General features: G+C 37.2%; 1 protein-coding gene across 11 annotated transcripts in view; it reads left to right on the top strand.

Moving 5' to 3' along the window:
• The window catches only part of LOC120781839 (low-density lipoprotein receptor), a 398,201-nt gene that overhangs the window by 199,798 nt on the left and 173,563 nt on the right, over positions 1 to 24,840 (top strand). The window lies entirely within an intron of this gene.

Genomic DNA, 24,840 nt, shown 5'->3' with positions numbered 1-24,840 from the left:
TCAGGGTATACAAACTTACAAGACACCTACATAACATTAAGCATAACGCTGCCGACTTACTAACTTTGAACTCGAAAAAATGTTTGAAAAAATATCTGCTTTGCTGCGATGGCTTTAATACATGTAGTGTAATAGTCTGACATTGATGTTTATATACCTTTTTTAATTTCAAAAAATCAAATTTTTTGTATTGCTTTATCTTAAGACTCCTTAAGAACATTTTCTCAAATTTGCATAGAGATTCGAGCAGTAGAAAAAAAGTTACAGCACTTCCAACCGCGCGCCTTGTCGCGGCCCCAAACCCGAGCGGCCAGCGTCACGTGCGAATATCTCGAAATGGTGTTTTTTGAAAAATGACTTTGCGGTGACATGGATTGGCGGAAAACTACTGAACCGATTTTCTACAATTTTTTTTTTTCTTTATGTTCGTAATGAAATTTTTCTGTGCTTGAACGATCGACTTTTTACGCACAAACTTTTTTTTTCACCGAAATGAATTTTATAGTGACCAAAAAGTTAATTTTTTGCATAAAACGCTCCCGCGTGCACAAAATAAAATCACAAAAACGATCGCTCAAGCACAAGGAATTACACTAAACTGATGAAATTTGTTTGCTTTTATGGTTTCAGTTGACTTGTTCGACCTGGGGAATTGTCACCGCAAGGCTCTGCCAAAAAAAAGGCCTCTAAGGGAAACAGCCACCCCTTAAAAACTATTTGATATTTTTCCACAAAATTTCGCACAAACATTGTTAATGAAGCGTACTATCAAAAAATAAAAACATTCGTGTAATGAAATAATTGCTACATACCTAAAAAAAATCCAAACATTCCTTTTTTTCTTCGACAAAAAAGGTATATAACCCTTTAATTAATCTTCGAAAAATCCTTTTGGGAGTATTGAATATATTGACCTCAAGGCCGCAGAAACAAATAAATTACACTGCCTTCAAATGCACGCGGCTTAAAAAGTATTACAAATTATTGGACAATAGATTAACTTCGCTCGTAGCCATATCAACACATTGTATAAATCAAATGTGTTAAGTTGAAGTCACCGAACAAAGATTGTAAAGTCAAATTCACACGTTCAAAATGATTACAAACCAAAAAAACTGTTTGAAAATTTCAAATAATTTTTAAAAGCTGCAAGTCTCTTCTTCTTCATTGACACTACAACCGTTCTCTTATCGGTATGGGCTGAGAACAAAAATTTTCGCCAGTTACCTTTATCTTTTGCGAGGTCATGCCAGTTGTACATTCCAAGTGCAGACAGAACGCTATGCACTTTGTCTTTACATTGGATGCGTATGCGCCCTTGCTTCCGTTGTTTACCCTAGGGTCCGGAATCGTAGAAGTTTTTAACCAGAGTATCATCTTCCATGCGAACGACACAGCCTAACAAGCGCATTCGTTGGATTTTTTTGCACCTAACTACATATATCCATGTCGCTGGTACCAATCAGGGTTCCATCTACTTCGATATATTACTTATATATCGCCCAGACGGACGGTTTCAAAGATCTTCTCTCGTATGATCCATGTGCTTTTCATCTCAGTGCGTCATCGTCCATGTTTCGGTATGATGTATAATAGCAACGGATTAATGAGAGGCTTATACCCGTAGAACGTAAAAGTGGCGCCTGTCGGCAAGAGCTAAACTAGTACAGGTAGTTTTTCGTGCTCTCGTTCATAACAAGATCAACCTCTTTCGCTGCTTTCTTTCTACTAAACACGATTTGAAAGATTTTTTATTGTGATACTGTGGACCGAACGAGACCGAATATCGATCGTGTATCTGATTAGCTGGAAGTAAAGCGGCTTTTAAATATTGAAAATAAACTCTCTTTTCATTGAAATTTAAGGATAAAAGTTAATTACAAATAATTGCTGAAGCAATATAAGTTGCGCATACAATTTATCAATCACACTCGACTAATAAAATTGCAATTAGTTGCGGTTTATTTTAATTTCATCACACAGATTTTGTGTTTTTTGTGTTAATTGCTGACTGATTACTGGTACTTTAATTTCATTTATTAAAGTAGCAATAATAAAATTATTTGACCTCAAACTCTGCTCTAAAATACTAACAAATGTTTAACTGCGGCTCAGTTCAATTGAAAATGGAAAATCACAGAGAGCGCACTTGTTGTGTCGGCAGCGAGTTGTGAATAAAACAGTAATTCGCGTATATTAGTACTCGCTCCTTTCATTGGCTTTGTTTCTGTCTGTCTGTCTTTATATACGCGAATGTATCCCTGACGCGTCCGTTTCCTCAGGTAGCTACTCTTTCGTCGCCACCGTGGACGTCGAATCACTATAGCATATATCTGCCATACAAACTGATCGATCCAAATGAAAATGAAAATGCGCATATAAGATAATTTCCGCTTTAAAAAACTTTAACTCTACTATTATAAATTATATATTACTTTTTCCTGGCCTCCATTGGTATGTTTGCAGCAATCCAGACGCTGAACCCAATTTTCGACGATTTTCAAGCATAAATCGGTCGGTACTGCTGCAATTTCATATTCCATATTTGTACGAAGTTCATCAATCGGCGCTGGCTTGTTGGCATAGACCATAGACTTGACGTAGACCTACAGGAAATAGCCTAACGGTGGTAATCGTACCACGATTGATTGGGCCATTTCGTGAGACAACACGTTCACCAAACTTGGTTTTCAATAAATCGACAGTGACATTCGCTGTATCGCTTTTGGCGCCGTCCTGTTGAAACCACATATTGTTCAAGTCCATATCATTCAAAACGGGTCAAAAATATTAGATTATCATTGAGCGGTAGCGATTCCCATTCACAGTAACATCATCGCCGAAGAAGTACGATCCAATGATGCCGCCGGTCCATAACCTACACCAAACCGTAATTTTTCGGGATGCAATGGTGACTTATGGAGTACATATGGATAACTGCCTGACCATTAACGCATGTTTAGCTTATGGACGAAACCATGCAACTGGAAATGAGCCTCATCGCTGAAGAAGATTTTTCGATGAAAATCCGGATCATTTTCAACATACGACGATTCTGGTGATCAAGCGGCTTCAGTTCTGGCGTCAATTTGATCTTGTAAGGATGTAGGCAAAATTCGTCACAAATCGGCCGATATTCCAGTTAAATTTCAATAATAGAGACTTGGTTCACATATTCGATTTCTGTAGGCTTCAAAAGTTGTGGTCTGATTTGAATAATATTTAAATGAGAGATAGCACACCTTACTACCATTTGTACAAGGTTTCATTTATATCTTCCCGGTGAAAGTTTATGTTTCCGACTATTTATTTAGTGAGTTATAGCATTTATAGAAGTTTTTGCAAATCAATTCACGAAATTACAGTTATAACACTTTATAGTTTTTCAACTAACGGCATTTTGTGGGCGTGGTAAGAGTTCGAAGCCACCTATCCTCAAAATCAACCTTCTTTTACCTCGTCTTGTCATTCTGATCATTACTATATATGGCAACTGTAGAGCTATAGCGATTAGTTTAAGCACAAAAGAACAGATCGCAGTAAAGTGGGAGAGCGAAACACTGGCAGAGGCATTGTGTACATTCAGAACAACAAGAAAACGGACAATATTGTTGGAAAAAGTTCAGTTGAAAAGAGCAAATTCCAGCAAATGTTCACAAGGTCGGCGACAACGTTTGCTGTTATTGCTGATAATGAAACGACATTGGCAATACAGCTCCACACTTAAATGAGCTCCGAGTGTTGGCAGCGCAAAAAGGAACGTGGCAAGTGAAAGTGCTGTCATGAAAAAATTAGCTGCCAATAACAAGCATATCAGCAGCTATGTTGAGCTCATTATCATTATCAGCGTTGGCGGCGTTGCAGCTGTCGTAGAAAATCTGACAGGTTGTCAGATGATTGCTCCGAGAGTTTTTTATGACAGTGGTGCTTATTTTTTATTTCACTTTTGGTTTTCTTTTTTGTTTGTGTTTATTATAATACTTTTTGTATGTGTGCGCGGTTTCTTGTATATATTTTTGCAGAATGTAGTATAGTCATGCGAATGGAGTGAAAAAGATTACGAAGAAATGTTTCGCATTAAGTTTCATAAGAAGCACAGGACAATACAGTCACTATCACAATATCACTATTATAAAGATTGTCGATTCTTTAATGGTCGTTGAGTTGAGTTTATATACAAGTTGAGTGGTCAGCTGATTTGATGCTGCCAACATGTTGAAGAGTGTTGAGAAAGTTTTATTTTAAGCTTATCGCACATTTTTTGAGCCAATTAGTAGTGACTTCTATTCAATATAAACGGGAATCCATTTCTAAGCTCCCAATTTTTTAAAGAAAAAACACTGAAATTTAAAATTAAATGGTGAATGTTTATTATCATTCGAAAGCACCTTCTTTGGAAATTATTTTTTGTAGATTATCACTTTCAAATGTTGGCCGCAGCAACGTCTCAGATGGTTCATTTGTTAAGTCCAATTTTCGACTACTCGTTCTATCATTTCGACTGGTAACTGGGGCATGACATGCGTGATGTTTCGCTCCAGGGTTTGAATCGAAGCGGGATCATCCGCATAGACTTCAGACTTTACATAACATCACAGGAAAAAGGCTAAGAGTGTGATATCACACGATTTGCTGGCCAATCGACCGGCCCATAAGGTGAAATTATCTGCTCACCGAAGTGTTCTCTCAATAAATCCATTGATTCATGTGATGTGTGTAAAGTGGCGCCGTCTTGTTGAAACCAAATGTTGCTGAGATCACGATCTTCAATTTCAGGCATCAAATAGTCAGTTATCATTGCGCGATAACGGTCGCCATTGACGGTTCCTTTATCGCCGTCATAAATTTTGTGGAAATAAGGAACGATTATTCCACCGACACACAAATCAGACTAAACCGTTGTATTTTCTGGTTGAAATGGCAGTTCTTGAACGTCTTAAGGTTGCTCTTCGTCTCAAATGCAGCAATTTTGCTTGTTTACATACCCATTTAGCCAGAAATGGGTTTCATCGGCTCTTCTTCTAACTTTTCAAGAACCCATAGAGCAAAGCAATATCACTAGGGAAGACCAAGCGGCTTTAGCTCGTGCTCACACTGTTTTTTGTACGCTTGCAATTTAAGATCTCGATGTAAAATGCGCTAAGACGTTCCATACGTCAGTCCGAGTTGCTGCGAACGGCGCCGAATCGTTTACACTTTCAGCTTCGTCTCTAATACTTTCTTCACTCCATGTTGGTCTTGGTCTGTTCGGTCGAATATTATACAATAAGGATTGCTGGGTCTTGGATAGGTTTTGTGAATAGTACGTTTAGTAGGCCGACTGTTGATCGTAAATTAAACGAAGCGCGAGAAACACATGCTTTACATAATATGAATTTTAAGGATTATGCTAGAAAATAAATTGTTGTTAAAATTGCTGAAAAAGTTTTGTGTTCACTTTACCGTTGTTTAATGATATCTAAAAACTTTTTTTTTAATTAAAAACCGTCCTTATGTTCACTTCACTGTTTCATTAAGTCTTCTTCTTACCCTCTCTTCCGCAAGAAGTTTACTGCACACTTTTCCCGTACCGTTTTCTTACATTTCGTATCCTTTCCCTTCAAGCCATCAGGCTTGAAATTCGTGTAATTTTCTTCCCAATTGGTCATGTTTTGTTGGCGCTGTAAACAAGCGTGTCCCGTTGACAATGTTGTCAATGTCACTAAACCGTGCCACGGCGCATTCACCACTCTTAATTAGTGCGTAATTTTTCAACACAACTTTTTCTCCACACACCGCTTTGACAGCACGACAGCCCTGCTTCGCACTCATTCTTCATTTTGGTTTGCCTGGCGGGTTGGCTTTGGATCGCACTCAAGATTGTAGGCTGCTTGCGTTGCGCCGCTTAATCTTCACTTACTAGATTTGCTTTTCACTTTTATGGCGCGCATTTATCGCTTAGCGCCCATCAGCAATTGCCACCTAGACTCAGACTCAGTTTCCGAGGCCGACCCAGCTGAAGTGCAATGCGTTTAGGGGCAGGCGTTGAATTTGTCTTTCGCTTTTGTGGCGCGTTAAATTTTAATTATGCTTGTCCACCCAACACGCTGGCAGACAGTCAAACAGTGGTGCGGCCTCCATTTGTCATTGAACGCCATCAATCAGTGTGAAATTTCTGCTTTTATTTTTTGTGCTCGGCACACTGCTCCACGACGCCCACGAAATCGTTATTGTGTATTCTCTTTTATCTTCCATTTACCAACAGTCTAATTTTTTCTTATTATATTTTAATTTTGTTTCCAAAAGCATTAATTCCCTTTCATGAGTCCTTACACACACACACATATACATACGTGCAAAGAAGTACATGAGTATTCTTAGTAGAACAGCTGGTGGAGCTGCTGCTACCGTTTATGGCGCTCTACTCCAAATGTGGCACATCAACTTCTGCTGTGCGTCTACTCTTCATTGCTTATTCATGTTGCTTTCACAAATACACACATACGTCTTTACTTTTGATGTTACTCGGCGTGATTTGGCTGATGTTAGATTTGATAGCCGCAATTTTGTTAAAGTTCTTCTGCTTGTATCGTCTCAGCTTTCGTTCAGTTTTGTTAGAAGTTAACATTGAAGTATAAGCACATTGCCACACACATACCCACGCTCTGCCTCACCACCACCGACATGCGCTCAACTAACACAATTATGCCTGTTAATCACGCAAAAATATCAGACAGCTTATTTTTTTCTTTCGTTGCGTTTTCTGCATCGTTTACCTCGTACTGCGCTCGTTTATTTCCCTTGGCTGTTGTACGCCTAAAATGAGGCGAGAATTTCTTGTGATGTACAAAATATGTCTCATTGATGTCCAAGGCTGTCTTTAATGCCTAATGAAATGTACCGTTATTGTATTTAGAAAGATAGAGATATTCAATAGATGCCACTTCAAAGAAAAGATGAAATATTTTTTTGAATGCTTTGTTGACAAAAGTTCAATAAAATTGTTTTGTTTGACATATTCGGTTTTGTAATTTAAATAATTAATACTGAAGCTTTGCAAAACAAAATATTTTTTGACCCCCTGGATATATACTCCAATCGTTGACAATGGAATAGATGTCTGAAGAATAACAAAGCGTCAGAGGCCGATGGGTTACCGGTCAAGCTGTTCAAATATGGTGGCGCAGAACTGATAAGGAGCATCCATCAGCTTCTTTGTAAGATTGATATCTACATGCATACATATGTGTGCTCTGCCCAATCTACAAAACGGGAAGCCTTACAATCTGAGGCAATTACCGTGTTATAAGCCTTCAATAATCGCATATAAAGTATTACCTAGCGTATTGTGGGAAAGACTGAAGCCCACCTTCAACAAAGTAATTGGTCTTTATGAGTGTGGTTTTAGACCTGAAAAAATATGCTATCGACCAGATTTTCATCCTGTGCCAAATCGTGGAAAATACCGTGAAAGGAAGATCGACACACACAACTACTGCCTCTGTGGCGCTATGTCTCAGCTTGGCATCCTAGTGAAGCCAACACGGCTTTGTAAGCTGACGTTGAGCAACGCCAGGAGCTCCATCAGTTTGTTCTGCTTTCTCCAGACTGTTTAGGGAAGCAAACCGTATGGGCATACAAGACGAAATCAAACAAACAGTCGTTGCACTCGCGACTAGGCTCGCACGTCACTTTTGACAGTCATATCTTCGAAGTATTAGATAATTTCGTATATCTAGGTATCAGTATTAACACCAACAACAATATTAGTTTTGAAATCCAACAGAGAGACACTATTGCCAAAAAGGTGCTACTTTGGGCTCAGTACCCAATTGAAAAGTAAAGTCCTCTCTCGACGTACAAAGTCCAAACTTTACAAGTCCCTTATTATTCTCGTCCTCCACTTGATGCGGAGGCATGAACAATGGCATTGTGTGATGAGTTGTCCTTAGAAGTGTTCGAAAGAAAGGTTTTGCGAAGTTTCAAAATGACAGTCAAAAATTTCGCAGGTAACAATAAAGCGCCATATTATGATGAGCTTGTGAAGAATAAGATGAAAAACTTTCAAACTCTGAGAGCAAATATAAATACCAATATAGACTATCTCCACCATCCTCTCAGTCATCTGGAATTTTTTTTCGATAATCCACAAAAATATGGAAAGGAAGGTTTCAGCAGGATCTAATAGTAATGAGATAAAGGTATTCAAGTTGATGAGATCGCCACATCAAAAGAAATGCTCATAAAGGAGTCTGATTGAAATATTGGGTAGTTGAAAAAGTCTTTTCGTATTTTGTCAATAGATGTCGTTGCAGTCGTGCCTATATCTCCAGTGCTATATTATTGGAGAGGTGATATCTTAAATTTTATTTAGTTAAATTCAGGGAAGTTAAAAAAAACTTACAGCTGTTCAAAAATGAGTGGAAATAATGAAGAAATTTGTTATATTTTGAAAGTTTTGCATAAAAAAGGGAATAATGCCATGCAAGCTACCAATGAAATTTGTGAAGTTTACGGAGACGATGCTGTATCAGTTCGTGTAGCACAACAATGGGTGGCTCGCTTTCGTTCTGGACATTTCGAAATTTCGATGAGAGTTTCACACTGAGGGAATAATGTCTCTAGCGGAAAAATGGCAAGAAGTGGTCGACCAAAATGGTACATATTTACTTATTTATTTATTTATTATAACTAAATATAAATAAAATAAGTTAAAGTTTGATTAGAGATACGAAAAGACCTTTTTGACCACAAATACTGACACTTCTCTCTGGTTACTCCAATGTATCTCTCATATATTTTTATTTGTGTTTAATATTTTCTATTTTTTTTTTTAATGCAAAATGTAATCTTACAAAAACTTCGATAGTTTCATGTTTAGTATAACGGAAAAGTTTAATTGTTTTACCGCTATAAATTACGAAAAATATTTGGTATTTTTTTACAATAAAAAGCATTTTTATGCAAATCTATAATGTATGCGGCGCGATTAGCTGAATCCAATTAGCAAAAGCCAACCATTCGCGAAACTGGCATATTTACTTTTATAACGGCGCAATAGTTGCTGGAGCTTTATGAAAGCGCGCTCTCATATGCGTTTCGTGGAAGCTAATAAAACGCTTAATTGAGAGCTTCATTTAACGGGAAATACGAACAAATTAGTTATAACTGTTGTTTTTATATAAAAACTGCTCGAAGTAAAAAGCTCTCAAGCATGTTATTTTTTGTTTATATTTTTTTGTCTACATTTTTTTTTTGTTTGAATGTAGTTTGTAAACAGGGAATTCAGTACAATTTTTTTAAATTTATAGTATCCTGCTAGCTAATGCAATTATTTTGCCCACTACTCTCTCTCTCTCTCTCTCTCTCTCTCTCTCACTATGTCATCAGCGCTTCTAATGACATAATTCATTCTTTTTTCCTTACGCTGCACTTAACAGCTTAATTGGCGCGCTTGTTTATTGCGTTCAAGTTACTAAATGGCATAATTAGTTGAAATCGAGTGCAACAAAAATTAAACAAGATAAAAAGTTAATTAATTACATTAAATATGCGTAAAAAATGACTATATTTACCTAAAATTAAAAAAATATATATATGTGAGTGTGTGTGTTTGTGGCATGATCATAATTGCTTTAGTTCTGTTTAATTGCATTTTCCGTAAAAATATCCGCTGCTAGTTACAAGCAATCGCTGGTTGATGCCATTTAAATCGTTTAATTAGACAAAAATATGTACAAACACATACAGGAAAATTTGAATTCGGATAGCCCGTATCCCCAGCAAAATTTTAATTAAGTTTGCATAATTAATTTTCTAAATTTCCGGTTTTATTCACTCGCAACCACAGGGTTTATTTGAATGACTTTCTGCAACCAACGCTTGTTTGTATTTCTAAAACTAATCGGAATAGATATAGTGCTATATATTTTATTTATATATAGGTCGATCTCAAGGCAATTGCACGCGGGATAACTGTCTGTGCACTTGAAAGAACGAATTGAAGCTTTTGCGATTATATGAAATATTGCTTATATTAATTGAGGCCAGAGAGCTTGTCAGGAAATGAAGTCCACAATTATCATTATTGCGGCTGACACATATCTCCAAACCCAGAATTATAGACTAAAAATAGGGTACAATGAGTTTAGTGTACATATCTTCCAAACTGCTGAAGCTAAATGAACCAAACTTGCTGACAAGAAGTCAATTGGGCATTTCTTTATACACTATGAAAAGGCGTAAAACCAGATAATAACCACACCCATTAGCGCAGATAACGGTTGTGTTAAAAACTACTAAAAGTGCGGTCATTTGTTGAATAATTGCGCTACACACGTTAAATTTCACACCCAATATGGCAAAAGAAGGAGCAAAAATTTGATAAGGAACGTGGCACCTCACACTTTTAGTAATAATAGATTAAATAGAAATTTGAAATCCTATATCTTAAGAACTAAGATACTAACCAATTTCAAGCAGGTTATCTTAGCATATTATACGCCGAGCGAAAGCGCTTGACAACCACGCTCTTCGGACTCAGATTTCAGATACAACAAAATTTTAAATCTATCTTTTTCTCTTAGCTTACAGTATGGTATACAAATAAAATATCAAACAGTTATCAGAATAAAACTCTTCAAAAATGTATCTCTTAAGTTAATACGTCTTCCGCCCAAAATTTTTCAAAATCTGGCTACAACTTTTCAGGGACCCAGACACTATATAAATGGCTGGCATATGGCTGGTTTTTTAACAAACATATTTGAGGAAAATATTTTTTCATAAAATCGAATGATAACCCCTTTCACCCCCCCTTTATAACGGTACTATTAAAAATTCGATAAATCAATGACTAAATACGCCAGATATATTTAATTTACCCTCGAGATGGTGTGAGAAGGTTTTAAAGGAGCCAGTGTTAAAATTGTTTAATGGGCGTGGCACTGCCCACTTTTAGGTGAAATCACATACATCGCGACATCCCCGACCGATTTGAACCAAATTTGGTATGTAACATTCTACTGACATTTTTATGTAATAGTGTGAAAATGGGCAAAATTGAGATTAAACTACTTCCCCTATAACATATTTTAAATTCTATTTGATACTTTCACTTTCCAGTGTGGCATTCAAGAATGAATTAATGAAGTGTGCACCTTATGACTTAGAATTGCGAAAACCGAACCAAAACTCTTCAAGCACCTAGGTACTCAATATGTGGACTCAGCGCTTACAGTTGACTTTTTGCCGAAAATATCGGTCAATGTGTGCGATATATAATGGAAATGAGAGAGAATCGTTTCCTGATAGTAGTAAGTCTTTGTGTCAAAAAGTAATGAAATCGGGTTAATAATTCCCTTAATCCCCATATATCTTATTTAAAGATTTTCAAACTTCTGTGTGACTTTATACCACACATATCGGCCAATATGTGACTTATCTTACCAAAATTGAGAGAACGTGTTTTATTATAACGCTGCACATTTGTGCTTAGAATAAATAAAATCGGGTGAAAACTTGCCCTAGACCCCATATAACATATGACTTATGAACCTAAAGGTACTTCCCTAGCTTTAATCCTTGCAAGTTGCAAGAGTTTCAAATGTTCGGTTATACCCAAACTTAGTTCTTGGTTGCTTGTTTTATATTACAAATTTTTCTTTGCAGTTGGCACTATGGAATGTGTATTTTACCACATAATTTCATTTCCGTCGATATTTATTATCAAAAAACTTAAAACAGCTTAACCAAAATACAAATTTTAGGCGCTCGAAATAAATTACCAACACAAACTGTCCCTTCAATAAGCCAATTACGCAGCCTGTTATTTGTTGTTTGTAGCAAAATTCATTCGGCTTAAGTGGCAGCTCAATTTAATTGGAAATTGTAAGCGAGACTGTTTTAAATGACCCTGCAGGAAAAGTGAAGCAAGTCTTTACAGAAACACCGAGCTAAATATCTGTTATATTTCAATATGACATATGCAGACCTTAAAGAAGATTACAAAGCATGTATATTTACAATTTCAACTTCGACTGTTTTCATACAAGTATATTGTTTTCCTCAAAGAACTTTGAGCTTTAATTATTTTTACACTTTAATAACTTCGCCAAAATGAGGCGTTTACCTATCGGCTGTCCGCGTGCCCTTCCTGTTTTTATATGCCACCAATTCAGCATATCAATTTGATGGTCAGGCAATTACACATGTCACACACACACACACAGCCGCACGCACACTCGCAGACATTTCCCAATTCACAACACTGACGCCGTAATCGCATTATGTGACATGAGCAATTTGCGAATTTTCAGATTTTCGACAGTTTCGACGTTTTTAAATTGACCGGTCGTCCGTTTTTGGTGCGCCGTTGTCATTTGGCTACCCTGGCAAATGGAAGGTTGCAATCGCCTCCGCCACTCTGGTGTCCAATCAGCTGTGCGCACTGGTTTCGTTGTCGCGCTGTTGGTGCGTCATTATGCAGCGATTGTAGCAAATTATTGTAGCTTTACCCTCTGCCTGTCGGCAAAATTTGTGGTTGCAATTGTTGCGAAAATTGTCAAATAATACAAATTAAGACCTGTTGTAAATGCTTGTTATGTTGAGGATGAAAAGTGCCACGCGATGCTTCAAAGGTTGCTGTACTTTATATATACACTTTGTGCTCATGTATCTAACAATTCAAATGGAAAGGCTCCAGCCTACCTTAGTAAAACGTATTTTTTTTTTTGGAAAAATGCGCCTTTTTATTGAACAAATTTTGATTCAAAGGTGATACAATGATTATAGCGAACCTCCAACTTATCGATACCACTTTTTTAGTACGATTCGTCCATTGCCTCAAAATAGGTCTTAGTTTGAGCGATCACCTCTTCTTCTTTCTTCTTCTCAGCGAGCATTCTTTTGTGACCTGAGTACAGGAAATAGTAACCTGAGGAATTCAATGTGAATAGGATGTTCATACCTCATCGTCTATATGAGGTGCTATTCTTCTTCTAATGCCTTAAAATCTGCTATCTTTATCGATTGTCCAGTGAGAACTTCATGACATTTCATCGATTGGAAGTGAAGTTAAGTGAAGTGTCAGTGTGTTATCGGTGCGAAAATGAGCTGCGAACAAAGAGCCAACATAAAATTTTGTTTTATAATTGGTAAAACTCTTACCGAAACGTTTCAATTGATGAAACAAGTTTGTGGCGATGATTACCCATCCCATAGCAGAGTGGTTTCAACGTTTTCAAAGTGGTCGTGAGGACATAAATGACGATCAACATTTGGCCCAATCAAAATCTGTGATCACCAGAAATTTCATCGAAACTGCGCGTGAATTCATCAAAAATCAGCCGAAATCATCATTGAAATTAATGGAAATGGCATTGAACATCTCCAAAACATCGATTTATCGCATTTGATCGAACATTTGGGCTTAGAAAGGTGTGTGCACGGTTTGTTTCGCACAAATCGACTGACGACCAAAAATTGCTCAGAATCCGTCTGATCGATCGACGCTTGTGACCGATTATTTTACCAAAAATTACATTTTAACGATTAACCACTTCCCGTATTCACCTGATATAGCACCGTGCGACTTCTTCCTTTGCGGAAAAATGCATTTGCCCATGAAAGGAAAGCGTTATGTAGACGTAGAAGCCATTCAAAAGGCTTGCACCGACATATTGGCGGCCATACCGGCCAACGAGAGAAAACACTCGTTCGACATGCCTTTGGACCGTGCAAAAAGCTATATTGAAGCAGAAGGAGACTATTTTGAATAAGATAAATTGATTTTGTCGGAAAAACCTTTTGTTCTGTTTTTTAAAGTCCTGTTTACTTCGGAAAGCACCTTGCAGTGTTTTTGTGAGAATTTACATACTTTCTGTATCACAAATTTCATTGAGTGTAAGCTGTGAGCTTTAAGCTTACAAATAATTTTGTAAAGAAAATACTAACTTGATATTTAATATGTGTTTGGTTGAAGCATGCTTTTGCAGTGCCTTTCGGGTTCTCGCATAGAACTAGAGTCCACAAATATGCCTTTGCTAACAACAACAAGTGAAAGCTCAAAGTAAAATTACAAGCAGACAGGAAAAATTTCTTAGAAATGTATAGTGAACTTTCTAATGCTTTAATAATTACTAAAAAGTCCACAGTCAACACTAGTTCCGTATCACTCCTGTTTAGTTATTTTGCTTTGAGCTTTCACTGTGAAATTATTTTGTAATTTAAATGAATACTAATTTAACAACTTGCTTTTTCTTTGCTGTCTTCTATATAAAAAAAATCCAAATTCCTTTGCGCTCAGCTGCTCGTCAGCCGCCACCCTGCGGAAAGCTAATTAACAGCCTCAATGTAACTAAAATTTAACTTCTGCTGCACACTTTCAATGTTTCTTAATGCTACTTCGCTTTGTAGTTCAGAAAAAAAAAAATAAAATAAAAATTGTTCAAGAAAGTTTGCTCGCTTCTTACCTACATTTATATATATTTAAATGTACATACAACCACCCACAAACAACTGGATTCTAAACTATTTGTCTTATAAACCTTCTGCTGGCACTTACAAGCAAAGTTGAAGAGCCGATAAAAGTGAAGTGAAATGTTGAAGCGCAGATGGCAACTCAAGTAGCAATGCAATGGCTAGGGAAGGGGCGAAAAGATGCTTAATTACTTTTGGCCGCAAAGGAGACAAGCCAATTTTAGCTAGTTGTTTTGTGACAGAGCGAGTGGAAGCAGGCGGGGAAGGCTGAAGCTGAAAAGTGAGCAGAGCAGGAATTTAGTCAACAAGATAAAAGAGAATTGCTTACACATAAAACGCTTTAGTATGAATGCGATATTTGCTTCTATTTACTACAGTGAAGAAAATGAAATATAATAATAATATTTTTTTTATTCGTTAATTGCAACATTTATTATGAATTTGGATTTCAATTCTCTCTTCTTATGTATAATTACCAATAATATTGCAATAATTAAATTTAATAAGTTTTGATAGTGCCAAAATGGTTAAAATTTTGAATTCAGCGAAGTTGAAAAGTTAAAAACTGTTATGTGCTTGTTCTGATTCCGCAAATTTTTCACTGCTGTGGCTTTCTGGATTTTCAACTTGGATTTCACTGCTCGAACGCTTGGCACATTCAAAGTAAAGTGCTGAGCTTTTGAGCTTTCACTTAATAGCTATCTTCGATTCGGCATTGCTCTGCTCGCTTCTGCTCTTTTGTCAATAGAACTGCGTATAAAAGCAACAACAAAGCTATTGAGCTGAGTTTGCACAAGAGAATATATGGATACCTCAATAAGGTGGTATAGCCGCTATCTTCAATGCTGCCAAGTGATTCTTTTTTGCATATTTTAGCTCAATTTTGCTATTGTGAATGACTCAAATTACCCTTCCGTCCCATTTTTTTTCCACTGGGAACTGTGAGCTACGGACCGGGTCCCAAACCCAGCGCACAAACTCGATAGGCGAGTAGCACAGTGCTATTGAAATGCGGCGGTGAAGAATTGACAAACTGCGAACAATGAGTGCATGGCATGTCAAAAATCGACCAGATTTTTACCATCTTGAGAAAGAGCCATGAAAAATATCGACACACACCACCTCTTCGTCGATTTTATAGCCGCCTTCGATAGTACGAATAAGAACTGCCTCTTTGTCTGAACTTGTCATCTCCGCAAATCTAATACGACTGTGTGGACTGTCATTAAGCAACATCACAAGCTCCGTCAGGATCGGGAAGGAACTCTCCGACCCGTTCGTAACCAAGCGAGGTTCCATACAAGGCAGATCAGTATTGTGTCTTTAATCTATTGCTGGAGAAAATAATGTACAGTCTTCTGCAAGTGTGTATCATTGGCCTAGTTTTTCTTCTATACTTCTTCGGCCTTATTGCGAACGAAGACAAGACGAAATTTCTTTTGTCATCAAACAAGCACTCATGACATTCGCGACTTGGCTCGCACGTCACGGTTGACAGTCATAACTTTGAAGTCGTAGGTAATTTTGTCTATCTTGGAACCAGCATTAACATCAACAACAATATGAGTCTTGAAATTACAACGCAGAATCACACATGCCAACAGGTGCTATTTTAGACTGAATAGACAATTGAAAAGTAAAGTTCTCTCTTGACCAAACTCTACAAGTCGCTCATTATTCCCGTCCTACTGTATGGTGCGGTGACATGGGTCTTAAGAGCGTTCGAGAGCAAGGTTTTTCAGGAGCTTTATGGTCCTTTGCGAATTTGCAATGGCGAATATCACTGTCGATAGAACGATGAGCTGCACGAGATATACGACGACATTTACATAGTACATAAGACAGTGGACGCATTCGTTAGGTCATATTGTCCGGATGGATTAAAATACTCCAGCTTTGAAGGTAATCTATGCAGGATTCGCAGAGGAAGAGAAGGACCTGCACTACATTGAAGAAAATAGATGAAGAAGGACCCAGGTGTAGTTGGTATTTCGCGCCAAATAGCGAATGAAAGAAACGACTGGCGCTGTTGTTAACTCGGCTATAACCGCGTAAACGATATATACGCCAGTAAAAGATAAGAAAAAGCCGTACCATTCTTTCAATACGATAGTCGCCTATACTCTGTTCCATTATTTCAAAAGCAAGAGTTGAAGAAATGTTTAAAAAATATTGAATAGTGGAAACCCCATTGTGGATGTTATTGACTCAGCTGCAAAACTCGTGTACCTACTGAGAACAATATTAGTGCATCTGTCCATTTGATCAAGAAAGACACGAATTTTTAGTTCAACATCAAACAAAAAGGCGCCGACGTCTCAGCGCTACACGTTGTGCTATTGTACAGCATAGATATACCGCAACAAAAGAGGAACAACTACTAAATAAACAATGTGAAAATGGTACAGTGAACTTAAAAGAAGACCAATACAAAGGAACACCACCAGAAATGAAGAGGAAATTGAAACGAATGCAAAGAAAGAAACAGAAAAAGGGCATGAACGCATATTGCAGTGAACAGTGGTTGGCCTCCAAAGCGGAATAATGCACACGACAAGAGGGCATTGCAGCTTACAGACAACCATTATATACATATATAAGCTGCAGGATGCAGATGCACAAACACAAACATATATAATAAACAACGCTATTGATTCATATTATCCTGACTATACAACGGGGCGTGTAGTTGCACACTTTTCGTATTTGCAATACATTTTCATTAGGCTGTCACCTATTTAAGCCACGGCAAGCACACTCACGCTCCAATTTCTTGGCACACACATGCGCACATATAATTTTTCGTTTGTTGTTGTGCAACAAACTTACTTTTAAATTGGGTTAGTGGCGGCGCCAAAAGGCAGACAGAGAAAAACACAGCAGCAGAAGCTGTGGCAAACACAGACAACGGCTTGGAGGATGATGAACACTACTTAACGCATACATACAAAGCCAGAGCAATTCACAAGCGTGCATGTGTGTGTGCGTAGGCAAGCACACAAGCAGGCGTAAAACAGAAGAAAATTACAAGGAAACGGCAGCACGTTTATAAAATGCGGTCAAATTTCAGGCGCACAAACTGAACAGCACACATAGAAAGGCGAACGAAAGGAAAATGGTGGAGCATTGTATGCCTGTGCGGCGCGTATAGCGAGCGAGATAATGCCTTGAAGGCGGCTGTGGGTGGGGAAATGTGTATTATAAGTAGGCAAAACAAAAGCCCGGGGCGATGTGATTATGTAGCGAAAATTAAAAGGGCTGTTAGCGTTACGCTGAATGCGCACTGAAAGCAAAGCGAAAGTGAAATAAGTGAAATATTACATGAAGAAGCCAACAAAAGGGCATTATTTGCGCGCGTGATATATTTTTTGTGGTGTGGTTGGCTGAAAAAATGCGAATTTCGGAAAGCATCTTCATGCAGCCATACGCAAGCATAACAAAATTAATGTGCTTACATATGTAAATATGGTGCTCACTATAAGATACATTTCATTTGCCTCATTCTTTGGTCGCTAGCCAAGCTAGTGCTTTGGGGTTGATTAGATTAGCAGTTGTTGCAATAACTGTTTAATAAATTTATGCATTAATATAATTTATGCCATAACTCATTTGGGTGAAGTGAATTATGCTTGGCTGCTGCTATAAAGCAAATGGATGAAAGGCATTAGTGTGGCATAATCTAATAAAGTAAGCAACGCTTTAAATACCCATCAAAATTATATCGTACATTTTTGGACAATTTGTAACAATCTAACTGAATATACATATATTCAATGGATATATTTAAGGTGCACAACTAGTCGATTTTTGAAATTTCCTGGACATATTTAGATGCGTTTCAAGAAAGTATAGTGAAATATTTTTGAGCTAAACGATATCTCCGACGGCGCAACAAAAAATCTCCTCCATTGCTGGCGGCCTTCTCTGTGCTTGAAATCCTAACTAAAATAAATCTTGTGAAATTAGAAGATATTCTTCGTACAATGTGATCAAAGAAAACTATCACAAATTATGAAAATGGAAAATTGTTTGTATCCAAAATATTGGTCGTTTTTGAACGGCAAAATTCAAAAATTCAGATCGAAGTACCAATATGTCATTGTGTATAGAACTATACACAGAGAATGCAGGAAAAAAAATGATCCTCGGATCGTTTTGTCTTCGAATTATTACTGCAACGAATTCGCTCAAAAATGCTGTTTCGCTAAAAATGCATTTAAAGAGGAGCTTATTAAGCAGCTTAAACCGCACGACGACCCTCTACATAGCTGTAACTCAAAAACCATGAGTAGATGAAAAAAAAAATATTTTGTTTCAAAATTTCACATTAGCAGTGCCCTTTAAGGGGTTACATGGGTGTACGGATTTCACTTAAATTTTTTTATTACCTTATAAAATTTTATAATACGTCTAGAATATTGTCTTAGTTTTCAGTTCGGTAGTTGTGCGCTACCGAACTACTGAGCCGGTTTTCATGAAATTTTACATAGGTTACCGTTTTTTTTTTTTTTTTGATTACAATCATTTGAAATAAAATGTCGCGAAATTTACATTTTTTTGTCTTGCGAAATATCCAATTTTCAGTTTTTTTTCTTCATCCAAGTTCTAAGTTAAGGGTTTAACTAAAAAAACTTATGTTTTTCACTTTAGATAATCCTGTAAGCAGTTATGCTGCCAACGCGGCCGCATCTTTTCTCCGAGGGGACATCGGTAATGGCAGAGTGTAAAATATTTTTTTCCAGAAATTTCGGAATTTTTTTGTTGATAGCATATATTTGTAACACTAAAAAATTCTAATAAATTATTTAATTTTTTATATGAAAAAAAATTGTTGGAAAGACTGTTTTTTACCTGAGGAAACCAAAGTAATCCCTTAAATAGGAACTGTCTGTAACTCAAAAACTATTTGAGATATCGATTTGACATTTTGGTATCTTGTTTTTTACGGTATAAGCTATAGAAAATTAAAACAATACTAAAAATAAAAAAAAATAAAAATTATTCATATTAGCTGTACTCCTTAAAAGATTGCTGAAATATTGTTCTGTTTATACGTACAGTATATAATATATAACTGTAAAATTCTATATCGATGTTCTTATTGTTGTCTTCTTTTCTTTCAGGTATGTAAATCAATGTTTACAATAAAAAATAAATGAAAGCACATGTAAGTAAAATCTTTACAAATCACAGCAAGTATACGAAATATTAATACAAATTACAATATTGACTTAAAAACTAATTTTGCAGCAAGATTTGATAAGCACTTGAACAATTTTTTTGGTACACAAATTTAAAAGTGTAATAGCCTAAAAGTCACTCCAAGTGTCACATATAACCACTAGCATTACGATGCTGCGCCTTTAGGTATGCAACGACAAAGTTAAAAAGTGCTTAAGATGTGCAACGGTAGTCCTAATAGAATAACATGAATTTATGCCTTGACCCTGGACACCTAGAATAGCGGTCGGAGACCCTTAAGGGGTACATATAATGATCAGCGTAATGAGCTGAACCGATTTAGCCATACCCATACTAGTAACTAGTCCCTCAGATTTTAAAATAGCGATCTGAAAATTTGCACCCGTACTTTTCTCAACCAAAAGCTACTTATATATCGGCGTGGCTGATATCGGACCACTATAGCATACAGCTGTCATATAAAGTGCACGAACAAAATTATTTTCTTCATGGAAAACTTTTTTATTTGTGGAGATACCTCCACGAAATTTAGCATAGCTTATTAAGAGACGCTATAACGTCTTAATAAATTGCTATGATCGGACACTTATTTAACGTAACTGCCATACAAACTGACAAATCAGAATCAAGTTCTTGTATGGAAAACTTTTTTGTTTGGCTAGATATCTTGACGAACTTTGGCATGGATTATTACTCAAGGCAGCGTTATAAGTTCCGCAGAAATTGTGCAGATCGAACCGCTATTGGATGTAGCTGTCATACAAAATCAAGTTTTTGTATGTAATTCCTTTTTATTTGTGAAGGGTATTTTTTGCTTATATTAATTACTATCATTACATATAAAAATAAACAACTCCAATTTCAGCATACATATATAGATGATAAAGATGTAGGCCTGATTGCATGTTTCAACAAAAAAAATTGCGTCTGTTTTTCTTAAACTTGACCTTCAACGTGACGTGCGTCGCCTTTGTTGCTCGAAGTTTTTTTGTGCATTTCATTTCGAATAGCAAAAAGTGTGCGAAAGCTCACTGTTCATATGCACCTAACTACAAGTCTACAAATATACACATACATAATTAACATTTATACTTTTTTTCAATGAAAGAAAACAGCAAAGTTAAATAAATTGAAAATATAAACCTTTTTATGGCAATCTATAGAATTGACCCTTTGAAATTGCTCCACAATAAATTAAATTAAAAAAGAAATTAACTTTTTTTACGCACAAGTCGCCATACTCATTAGCATCTGTGTTGCCAACGTTCTTCGCCAGCGAAATGCACAGCGCACATTGTGCGCCTATTCTGCGCTTTTTACAGTTACTAGCCGCAAATTAAATTTGCCCGCCGTTAATATGAAATGAACTTTTTTCGCTGTAAGTACGTTTATGCATGTGGCTGGTCGGTGCAAAAAGCGGTTGCGCCACCAAATGCCCACCAATGTGAGTTGCATATTTCATGCATAAGCGAATCTGCTTTTTACCTTGCCGCTTTTTGTTGCTGTTTTTCTGTTTTACTATTGCATTTACCTTTTTCGCTTCCAGCGAGGCGAAATTTCATCAGCCGTGGCACCACATTCGTTGAGGGTCAAATGGGCGTAAAGCTGGCCAAGTGCGGTCGTTTGACCTGGTTATTCTATTTGTTTTGCATGCTTTAATATGAAGTTATAATTTTTGCGAATTTTGCACGTAAATTTTTGTTGTGGCGGCACTTGCTTCTAGAAGAGCAATTTTCATATGACAAAATATAATTTATTTGGCGAGATTTCTGCATGAAATATGACATGGTTTACTATCTAATACCATGTTCAGACCGACACTTAATCACACGATTTCGGCTGTTGAATGGATTATCCCACTAATCTTAAAAATTTATCAAGATTTCGCCATACAAAAATGACAGTTCCAAATCACTTCATTGAAATGATTTGATACTGATCCACGCTAAATCTCTCTGTGCGACTCTGATTTTGTGCAATCCACTTGTCAGCACTGGAAATCTGTTACATTATCACAGCTGATTTGTAGTGTACAAAGGGAAAAAAAATGTAAACAAACAAAATTTTTTTAAAGCAATGAATCTAATTTCATCTGAAAATCGACTTAACAAATGAAAAAATGCATCCATTATTTCTATTATATGGAAAATATTAAAAAAACCGCCTTTTTATTTCAAAATACTATATGACAATCTTTCGTTTGATAAATATTAAGCGATGTGAATACTTGAATGACAATAATAGCTGTTTTTTGATCTTTCTAACGGCAGTGAGAACACTGTTGGGTTATGAAATGCTTAAATATATTGTAATCTTTTAAATTTTCGGTCTGAACATGGTATAATATTTGAAGAAACTTTTCTGATCGGATTACTATAACATATAGCTGCCATACAAGTTCATCGTTAAAAATCCAGTCGTTATATGGAAAAAAATTGTATTTAACGAGATATCTTCAAGAAATTTGGCACACATTATTTTTCGATGCAACGCTATGATTCGTGAAGAAATTTTCTAGATCGGACTACTATAGCATATAGCTCATACCAGTTGATCGATTGAAATCCAGTCATTGTTTGGAAAACTTTTTTGTTTAACGAGATATTTTCAAGAAATTTGGCACCAACTATTTTCCAAGTCAATGCTACGATGCCTGCAATTTTTTTCTTCATTTTTTATTTGACACCCCTTACTATTCCTTATATGAAATGCAATTCACTAACTGCAGTAAGCAATATACAAATTTTTATCATGTTTTGTTAAAGAACAAACAAAATATATAATCAACGGCAAAGCGCAAAGACACACAGTGCACGAAGTGCAATATCACAGCAGAAAGTTTAATTTTGGCGTTGAAAGAGGCAAATATGCAAACTGCCAAATGAAACTGAATGAGCTTGCAACGCTGATTGCAACGCGTTTGCCACAGTTCAATAATAAATAATTTCGCTGAGTTCTGCATGCGTCGCAGCAGAGAAAAAACACAGAAATTTCGAAATTTTCGCAAATTCAAATAAGCGCACACATGAGTGGCACGAACGCTTTGGCAGAGTTGCCTTCACCATATTTCTGTCAACTTAGCCATGCATCCATCAAGCTTTTTCAATAAATGTCAGCACATATATGTGTGTGTGTGTGTTTGATTTGGCTCATTGATTTCTACATGCATATATTTTCATTTCCTTCGTGTGTTTGTCGTTTTTCTGTTAATAAAAGTTCGAACGTACGCAGCCGTTCGTAAATATGTATATTGCTTATAGTATTTACTCGTGCTTGTGTCATGGTTGAGTTGTTGCGCTGAAAAGTTACTGGCACACAATTCAATAAGTCAACAAGTTGCATTTTACAATTTCGCATAAAAATCGGTAAATCGCATTTGTTATTGTTATAAATTCGCATATGGGCTTATTGTCACACATGCACCGTTATTTATGACACAATAGCAAATCTTAAATGTGCCAAATGAGCATTAAGTTTGCATGTCGAATTTATATGAAAAGAAAGAAATTTAGCTGGCTTTTATTGGATATTGCAGAGATCAGTTGCATTGTTGCATTGATGAGGAAAAATGTTAACTTCGGTTGTGTGTTACCTGTCTTACAGATTCCTTACAAGTACTTGATTTCAATCGTTTAGTTATGTCTAGAACGATTCTGAAAGTGGCTCCTTTGTAGGTAGGTTCCTCACCTCGTTTAGCTTATACTTGATTACTTTGTAAAATATAATTGAGTAGGGACTCACTTCGCTGATTGATGTCGGGATTACCCCAAACCGTATGATGGGCGTTAGCATCAGCGCCCACCACCAACGCCTGCTTTTTTCTACTGGATATAGCCGTCAGCCTTTGCAGTCGTGTGTCATATAGCATATAGCATGTAGGGACTCATCCTTACTACACTTCACTGCCACAACCGCCAGAGCATCAATGGAAAGATTGAAATCAATATGTGAACGTAAGCTTTTCTTCATCTCTTGACTTCAGTTCAGCGACCACGTTGCCCGAAGCAATCTATGGTTTCTGGACGAAAGCCACGCGGTAGCCGCCCTCCTTTAAATTGAGAAGAAGCTCGGCAGAGGCGGTCTTACTTTGTGAAGGTTCAGTGGGAGTAAGCCAATTCTGATTGGTTTTGGACCATCAGACTATTGACTGGATTTTTTCTCCACCTCTTGTAGGACAAGTGAAGTAGCCATGATCTCTTCTATGCCGAGATCCTTTTCTAGATCACCTGTCTCCAACGTTTTTTTGTTGTCAAGGAACACGCTTCCAATACCCCCCAACATCTTCCCGAACTTCGCCCACAGAATATCCTCTGCTGCCTTATTGATCTGGATTTTGGCCTCCATCTTCGCTGATAGATTTCGCCAAATTTATCACCCTCCAGTCACTAGTTGGCACGTCCGGATTCTTTCGTTGCAGCAGCCGAAGAGCATGTTCCGGGTCCAACACGCGTGGAATGGTTACCTTCGCTTTGGGCACCGGTGGAATACATCTGCGATTCACCACCTCCAGTTTCGATCTTTCCACAGGTTTGAAAGCGTTCCCTTTCTTTACCCATGTTAGCGTCGGGTCGTCGAAACATTTTAAAATTTGGACGCTGCTGAGGACGCATATGACGGCACGTGTGCACTCGGTTCGATATCTATTCTCGAGAAGAGGACTTCCAATAGCTTCATTTCCACTATTTTCCACTGTTCCTGTGATATTTGTCCCAACGGGTTACTGCGCTATGAGCGCAAAGGTCAAACGCCGTTTTGCAATCTCATTGGCTTGGACGTTATCGGTTTGTCCAATTGCTTGATGTCTAGCTTTCCAGCTACGTCTTTGCACTTCCTTTTTTTCAATGCTTGCAGCGCTTTCTTGGCAGTAGTACAACCACCGCAACTTGCTTCCGTTGCAGTAGAGGTATGGCCGCTGGCAACACAGCTTCTAAGATCGTTGTGCCCGCCGGTAGTAGCAGCCTCGTCTCCCATCGACGTATGGGCTGATATCGCACTTCGCTTCGTTCCTTTATATTCTTACATATTGAATTTTTGATTCGGGGGTCTCCACCCTTGGCGTTTTATATTACTTATTAGCAATAGCCGTTATATTACCCATTTGAAGCTGAGTAACATAAGGCGATGTTTGGGAAAATACGTCAGCCTTCGCTAGGAGCCGCCTGCCTCCAATGGAATGACTTT

The sequence above is a fragment of the Bactrocera tryoni genome, chromosome 1, assembly GCF_016617805.1.
Source record: "Bactrocera tryoni isolate S06 chromosome 1, CSIRO_BtryS06_freeze2, whole genome shotgun sequence".
In the NCBI taxonomy this organism is placed as follows: domain Eukaryota; kingdom Metazoa; phylum Arthropoda; class Insecta; order Diptera; family Tephritidae; genus Bactrocera; species Bactrocera tryoni.
Note: the sequence above shows the minus strand (reverse complement) of the source record. Positions and strands in the feature narration are given on the sequence as shown.